This window comes from Rattus rattus, chromosome X (assembly GCF_011064425.1).
Source record: "Rattus rattus isolate New Zealand chromosome X, Rrattus_CSIRO_v1, whole genome shotgun sequence".
NCBI lineage: Eukaryota > Metazoa > Chordata > Mammalia > Rodentia > Muridae > Rattus > Rattus rattus.
The window spans coordinates 87441386-87448545 of record NC_046172.1 but is presented as its reverse complement, the minus strand read 5'-3'; the positions used below and the strand labels follow the sequence as shown (position 1 = coordinate 87448545).

Genomic DNA, 7160 nt, shown 5'->3' with positions numbered 1-7160 from the left:
TATGCCTCGACTTGATATCCAGGAGCTGACACTGCCCACTAAGTGCCCAGAAAGGCCACTGGTCTGAGGTGGGCGGGCCCAGGGAACCAGCAGCTGCCTGCCTGACTCCGCCCACACGGCTGTCAATACTGTAGGCAGCACCTTCTCTTCCTTCTTCAGGGTGCAAACCCAAGCTCCCAGGGCACACTCAACTTTCTAATCAAGGCAGCCACCCAAGAAGGCCCTCACAGGATGACCCGAGAGGAGACGAGGGCTGCTGGAGGCCACCAGACTGCTCTGTGGGGCACTAGGCACAGCACTGCCTTCCCACCAGGCAGGAGGAGGCTCTCCAGTGGACCTGGTGCCATGGGGTGGCTGTTGTGTGTGACTGACAGGCCTTCAGTTTCCCTGGCCTGAGCCCCCGCTCCGATGGGGAGATGACAAGAAGAGCCCAGGAAACCTCGTCCCCACTTACTCGTGCACACAGCTTGCTATCTCTTGCATCCCTTCAATGGGACTTTAGGCTGATGCTGGGCCAAAGAGTCATCCAGCCGCCATCTGTCCACCTACCGAGGCCTCAGAAGGTCCGGGAAGATCAAGTCCGCAATCCCAACTCCAGGTCGCCCGGCACCCTGAGCAGAAGACGAGGACATATCCAAAGAAAGAATGAATATACCACCCCAAGCCAGGCATGCGGGCTTAAGGCTTCCCCTCACAATCCAACCTGTCCTTCTCACACAACGCTGACCTCAGCCCAGAAAGGACTGCTACAACGTGGACTCTCACTGGACCTGCTTCACAACAAACACTCTCGGGCCTTGGATCCAGACCTGGGCTCACACAACCCATAGATTCATAGTCACAAAAGCACAAAGAGACAGACACAGAGACACGACAGGAAGGGGGGGAGGGGAGAGGGAGAGGGAGAGGGGAGGGGGGGAGGGGAGGGGAGGGGAGAGGAGAGGGAGAGGAGAGAGACCTAGAGGCATAAACAGACACAGAAACACTGGTTCCCAGACTTTTAAGAATCTAGACTGTACATCTGCTCCTTCCAGAACCATCTCTCTCCTTCCACAAAATCCCTGGACAAGGCAGAAACGGCCAGGTGTCTTTGGATACTTCTTTCTGACTCATCTGCCTGGATGTTAGGGAAGGTGAACCAAGAGTAATGCTTCCTGCTTGGGAGTGAGGCAGCACAGCCACGAGGCTTTCCAGGGACCCTGCCCGGATGGTACCCTACCAGCCCGCCCTGCGTAGAACCCCCTTGGCAGCACAGCATCCTCTGGCTGTTTGTGTTCACATTTCCCCTGAGCCCCAATGCTGACCCTGGCCTCTTAGTCCGCTTGGTACACACAGGGAGGTTGCTTGTTCTGGGCATCCAGGGCTTTTCCTGACAGGTGTGGGACAATTACGGGACAGCATCATCTCGACAGCCAGATCTAGAGCGTCAATGAGAGAGGAGGCAGAACTTTACTCCACAGCTACCAAGAGCCCTAACAAAGGCCAGTGCCAACCCGGGCCACAGGGGTGCAGTCTGCCAAAGAACCAAAGGCCTGGATTCGAGGACCAGGAGCTGACACTGCCCACTGGGACCCTGCTTGCCACCTGCTGAAGAGCTCAAAGAGAGAGCCTTTTCCAAAAGAAAGGAAAGGAAAATCAGAGATGACACTGGCTAGTCACAGGAAGGGTTTGAGGTGGGGTCATCTTGGGCCAACAGTGAGTTATTTGGATTAAAGACATGTGACCCCCAAAGGCTACCTGGCCCAGAGATTTGGAGACAGCCTGGAGTAGCTGTGTAGCCTGTCCTCTCGCCCAGTGTCTCTGGGTCTAGCATGGGGTGCTGGGGGCCAGGAGTTGACTTCCCGGAGGGCAGGTGCTGGGGAGACTGAAATGAAAACCAGGGGACCCTGGATCTATCTGGTGCACAGGGACGGGCAGGACAAGTTGCCCGCAAACACCCAGTTGCAGGCCTGGGTGCAGATTCCCCTGTACAGGGATCCAGGGCACCCTGTCCAACCTAAGATGTCTGCCAGCCCTAGCTCAGGACCTGGGAGGCTGGGCTCGCCGAGTCCATCTAGCCAAACCCTGTGTGGCCTGTGCTGTCCTCTGGACAGCTGCATCATGGAGGCTCACAGGCCTCTCCTCGGCCACCAATCCCTCGGAAAGCCCTGGTCCTTCCCGTTTAATCAGGAAACATCCTAGACACTAGCAGGACCGCCGCCATGTTGAGAGAGGCGAAGTAGCCTGCAGGAGGAATCCTCGAAACAATTCCGATTGATGGCAGTAGTGCACTGCGAATGCTAACCATGGGTCGGCATTGGCGCTCTCCCTCCGCCCTTTCCGTGTCAAAAACACAAAATGCCGCCACAAGCCACCAACATGGCCGACCAGCACTAGGGACTTCTGCTACACTCAGATGGGTCTCTCTGCAGGACACTGGGGTTCCCAAGACATACTTTTGTATGTTCTGGTCTGCCCTATGTGTCCATGTGTATTGGCCAGTGCGTGGGGGCGGCAGTGTGTGTGTGTGTGTGTGTGTGTGTGTGTGTGTGTGTGTGTGTGTGTGTGTGTGCAAACCCCACTCAGTGTGCTGGGTGGAGCTTGTCTAGAAGATTCGGGAGTATTGAGGGGTTTAAGTGTCACGGAAAAGTAGGAGCACAAGTCAGAGATGATAGGAAGGGTGCAAATCTCAGGCAACCTCAGCTGCAGGGCATCTCCCAGCAACTGAAACATCTGGCAGAGGCAGGCAAGCACAAAGGGCGTGACTATGTTCTTGCAGTGGACCCTCAGAGAGCCCCACACAAGGTCAGTGCCAATGTGGATCGTGGGGGGGGAGCCTCAGAAAGAAAGAAAGAAATGCCTCGACTTGATATCCAGGAGCTGACACTGCCCACTAAGTGCCCAGAAAGGCCACTGGTCTGAGGTGGGGGGCCCAGGGAACCAGCAGCTGCCTGCCTGACTCCGCCCACACGGCTGTCTAATACTGTAGGCAGCACCTTCTCTTCCTTCTTCAGGGTGCAAACCCAAGCTCCCAGGGCACACTCAACTTTCTAATCAAGGCAGCCACCCAAGAAGGCCCTCACAGGATGACCCGAGAGGAGACGGGGCTGCTGGAGGCCACCAGACTGCTCTGTGGGGCACTAGGCACAGCACTGCCTTCCCACCAGGCAGGAGGAGGCTCTCCAGTGGACCTGGTGCCATGGGGTGGGCTGTTGTGTGTGACTGACAGGCCTTCAGTTTCCCTGGCCTGAGCCCCTGCTCCGATGGGAGATGACAAGAAGAGCCCAGGAAACCTCGTCCTACTTACTCGTGCACACAGCTTGCTATCTCTTGCATCCCTTCAATGGGACTTTAGGCTGATGCTGGGCCAAAGAGTCATCCAGCCGCCATCTGTCCACGACCGAGGCCTCAGAAGGTCCGGGAAGATCAAGTCCACAATCCCAACTCCAGGTCGCCCGGCACCCTGAGCAGAAGACGAGGACATATCCAAAGAAAGAATGAATATACCACCCCAAGGCAGGCATGCGGGCTTAAGGCTTCCCCTCACAATCCAACCTGTCCTTCTCACACAACGCTGACCTCAGCCCAGAAAGGACTGCTACAACGTGGACTCTCACTGGACCTGCTTCACAACAAACACTCTCGGGCCTTGGATCCAGACCTGGGCTCACACAACCCATAGATTCATAGTCACAAAAGCACAAAGAGACAGACACAGAGACACGGAAGGGGGGTAAGGGAGAGGGAGAGGGAGAGGGAGAGGGAGAGGGAGAGGGAGAGAGACCTAGAGGCATAAACAGACACAGAAACACTGGTTCCCAGACTTTTAAGAATCTAGACTGTACATCTGCTCCTTCCAGAACCATCTCTCTCCTTCCACAAAATCCCTGGACAAGGCAGAAACGGCCAGGTGTCTTTGGATACTTCTTTCTGACTCATCTGCCTGGATGTTAGGGAAGGTGAACCAAGAGTAATGCTTCCTGCTTGGGAGTGAGGCAGCACAGCCACGAGGCTTTCCAGGGACCCTGCCCGGATGGTACCCTACCAGCCCGCCCTCATGAGAACCCCTTGGCAGCACAGCATCCTCTGGCTGTTTGTGTTCACATTTCCCCTGAGCCCCAATGCTGACCCTGGCCTCTTAGTCCGCTTGGTACACACAGGGAGGTTGCTTGTTCTGGGCATCCAGGGCTTTTCCTGACAGGTGTGGGACAATTACGGGACAGCATCATCTCGACAGCCAGATCTAGAGCGCCAATGAGAGAGGAGGCAGAACTTTACCCACAGCTACCAAGAGCCCTAACAAAGGCCAGTGCCAACCCGGGCCACAGGGGTGCAGTGTGCCAAAGAACCAAAGGCCTGGATTCGAGGACCAGGAGCTGACACTGCCCACTGGGACCCTGCTTGCCACCTGCTGAAGAGCTCAAAGAGAGAGCCTTTTCCAAAAGAAAGGAAAGGAAAATCAGAGATGACACTGGCTAGTCACAGGAAGGGTTTGAGGTGGGGTCATCTTGGGCCAACAGTGAGTTATTTGGATTAAAGACATGTGAACCCCAAAGGCTACCTGGCCCAGAGATTTGGAGACAGCCTGGAGTAGCTGTGTAGCCTGTCCTCTCGCCCCTTGTCTCTGGGTCTAACATGGGGTGGTGGTGGGGCGTCAGGAGTTGTCGTCCCGGAGGGCAGGTGCTGGGGAGACTGAAATGAAAACCAGGGGACCCTGGATCTATCTGGTGCACAGGGACGGGCAGGACAAGTTGCCCGCAAACACCCAGTTGCAGGCCTGGGTGCAGATTCCCCTGTACAGGGATCCAGGGCACCCTGTCCAACCTAAGATGTCTGCCAGCCCTAGCTCAGGACCTGGGAGGCTGGGCTCGCCGAGTCCATCTAGCCAAACCCTGTGTGGCCTGTGCTGTCCTCTGGACAGCTGCATCATGGAGGCTCACAGGCCTCTCCTCGGCCACCAATCCCTCGGAAAGCCCTGGTCCTTCCCGTTTAATCAGGAAACATCCTAGACACTAGCAGGACCGCCGCCATGTTGAGAGAGGCGAAGTAGCCTGCAGGAGGAATCCTCGAAACAATTCCGCTTGATGGCAGTAGTGCACTGCGAATGCTAACCATGGGTCGGCATTGGCGCTCTCCCTCGGCCCTTTCCGTGTCAAAAAACACAAAAATGCCGCCGCCACAAACCACCAACATGGCCGACCAGCACTAGGACTTCTGCTACACTCAGATGGGTCTCTCTGCAGGACACTGGGGTTCCCCAAGACATACTTTTGTATGTTCTGGTCTGCGCCTATGTGTCCATGTGTATTGGCCAGTGCGTGGGGGCGGCAGTGTGTGTGTGTGTGTGTGTGTGTGTGTGTGTGTGTGTGTGTGTGCAAACCCCCACTCGAGTGTGCTGGGTGGAGCTTGTCTAGAAGATTCGGGAGTATTGAGGGGTTTAAGTGTCACGGAAAAGTAGGAGCACAAGTCAGAGATGATAGGAAGGGTGCAAATCTCAGGCAACCTCAGCTGCAGGGCATCTCCCAGCAACTGAAACATCTGGCAGAGGCAGGCAAGCACAAAGGGGCGTGACTATGTTCTTGCAGTGGACCCTCAGAGAGCCCCACACAAGGTCAGTGCCAATGTGGATCGTAGGGGCGGAGCCTCAGAAAGAAAGAAAGAAATGCCTCGACTTGATATCCAGGAGCTGACACTGCCCACTAAGTGCCCAGAAAGGCCACTGGTCTGAGGTGGGCGGGCCCAGGGAACCAGCAGCTGCCTGCCTGACTCCGCCCACACACGGCTGTCTAATACTGTAGGCAGCACCTTCTCTTCCTTCTTCAGGGTGCAAACTCCAAGCTCCCAGGGCACACTCAACTTTCTAATCAAGGCAGCCACCCAAGAAGGCCCTCACAGGATGACCCGAGAGGAGACGAGGGCTGCTGGAGGCCACCAGACTGCTCTGTGGGGCACTAGGCACAGCACTGCCTTCCCACCAGGCAGGAGGAGGCTCTCCAGTGGACCTGGTGCCATGGGGTGGGCTGTTGTGTGTGACTGACAGGCCTTCAGTTTCCCTGGCCTGAGCCCCTGCTCCGATGGGGAGATGACAAGAAGAGCCCAGGAAACCTCGGCCCACTTACTCGTGCACACAGCTTGCTATCTCTTGCATCCCTTCAATGGGACTTTAGGCTGATGCTGGGCCAAAGAGTCATCCAGCCGCCATCTGTCCACGACCGAGGCCTCAGAAGGTCCGGGAAGATCAAGTCCGCAATCCCAACTCCAGGTCGCCCGGCACCCTGAGCAGAAGACGAGGACATATCCAAAGAAAGAATGAATATACCACCCCAAGCCAGGCATGCGGGCTTAAGGCTTCCCCTCACAATCCAACCTGTCCTTCTCACACAACGCTGACCTCAGCCCAGAAAGGACTGCTACAACGTGGACTCTCACTGGACCTGCTTCACAACAAACACTCTCGGGCCTTGGATCCAGACCTGGGCTCACACAACCCATAGATTCATAGTCACAAAAGCACAAAGAGACAGACACAGAGACACGGAAGGGGGGTAAGGGAGAGGGAGAGGGAGCGGGAGGGGGAGGGGGAGGGGGAGGGGGAGAGGGAGAGGGAGAGGGAGAGGGAGAGGGAGAGAGACCTAGAGGCATAAACAGACACAGAAACACTGGTTCCCAGACTTTTAAGAATCTAGACTGTACATCTGCTCCTTCCAGAACCATCTCTCTCCTTCCACAAAATCCCTGGACAAGGCAGAAACGGCCAGGTGTCTTTGGATACTTCTTTCTGACTCATCTGGCCTGGATGTTAGGGAAGGTGAACCAAGAGTAATGCTTCCTGCTTGGGAGTGAGGCAGCACAGCCACGTGGCTTTCCAGGGACCCTGCCCGGATGGTACCCTACCAGCCCGCCTCCTGAAACCCCTTGGCAGCACAGCATCCTCTGGCTGTTTGTGTTCACATTTCCCCTGAGCCCCAATGCTGACCCTGGCCTCTTAGTCCGCTTGGGTACACACAGGGAGGTTGCTTGTTCTGGGCATCCAGGGCTTTTCCTGACAGGTGGGACAATTACGGGACAGCATCATCTCGACAGCCAGATCTAGAGCGCCAATGAGAGAGGAGGCAGAACTTTACTCCACAGCTACCAAGAGCCCTAACAAAGGCCAGTGCCAACCCGGGCCACAGGGGGTG

The 7160-nt window shown here is 56.3% G+C and overlaps 1 long non-coding RNA gene across 1 annotated transcript in view; it reads right to left on the bottom strand.

Moving 5' to 3' along the window:
- LOC116889286 overlaps positions 1-6516 on the bottom strand; it is an 8961-nt gene extending 2445 nt beyond the window's left edge. Inside the window, exons 1-3 of the long non-coding RNA XR_004386371.1 lie at positions 6099-6516; positions 3287-3442; positions 455-611 (exon numbers count right to left, since the gene is read on the bottom strand). This is a non-coding gene — a long non-coding RNA (uncharacterized LOC116889286). The remainder of the gene's footprint in view (positions 1-454; positions 612-3286; positions 3443-6098) is intronic.
- Between the last annotated feature and the right edge of the window lie 644 nt (positions 6517-7160).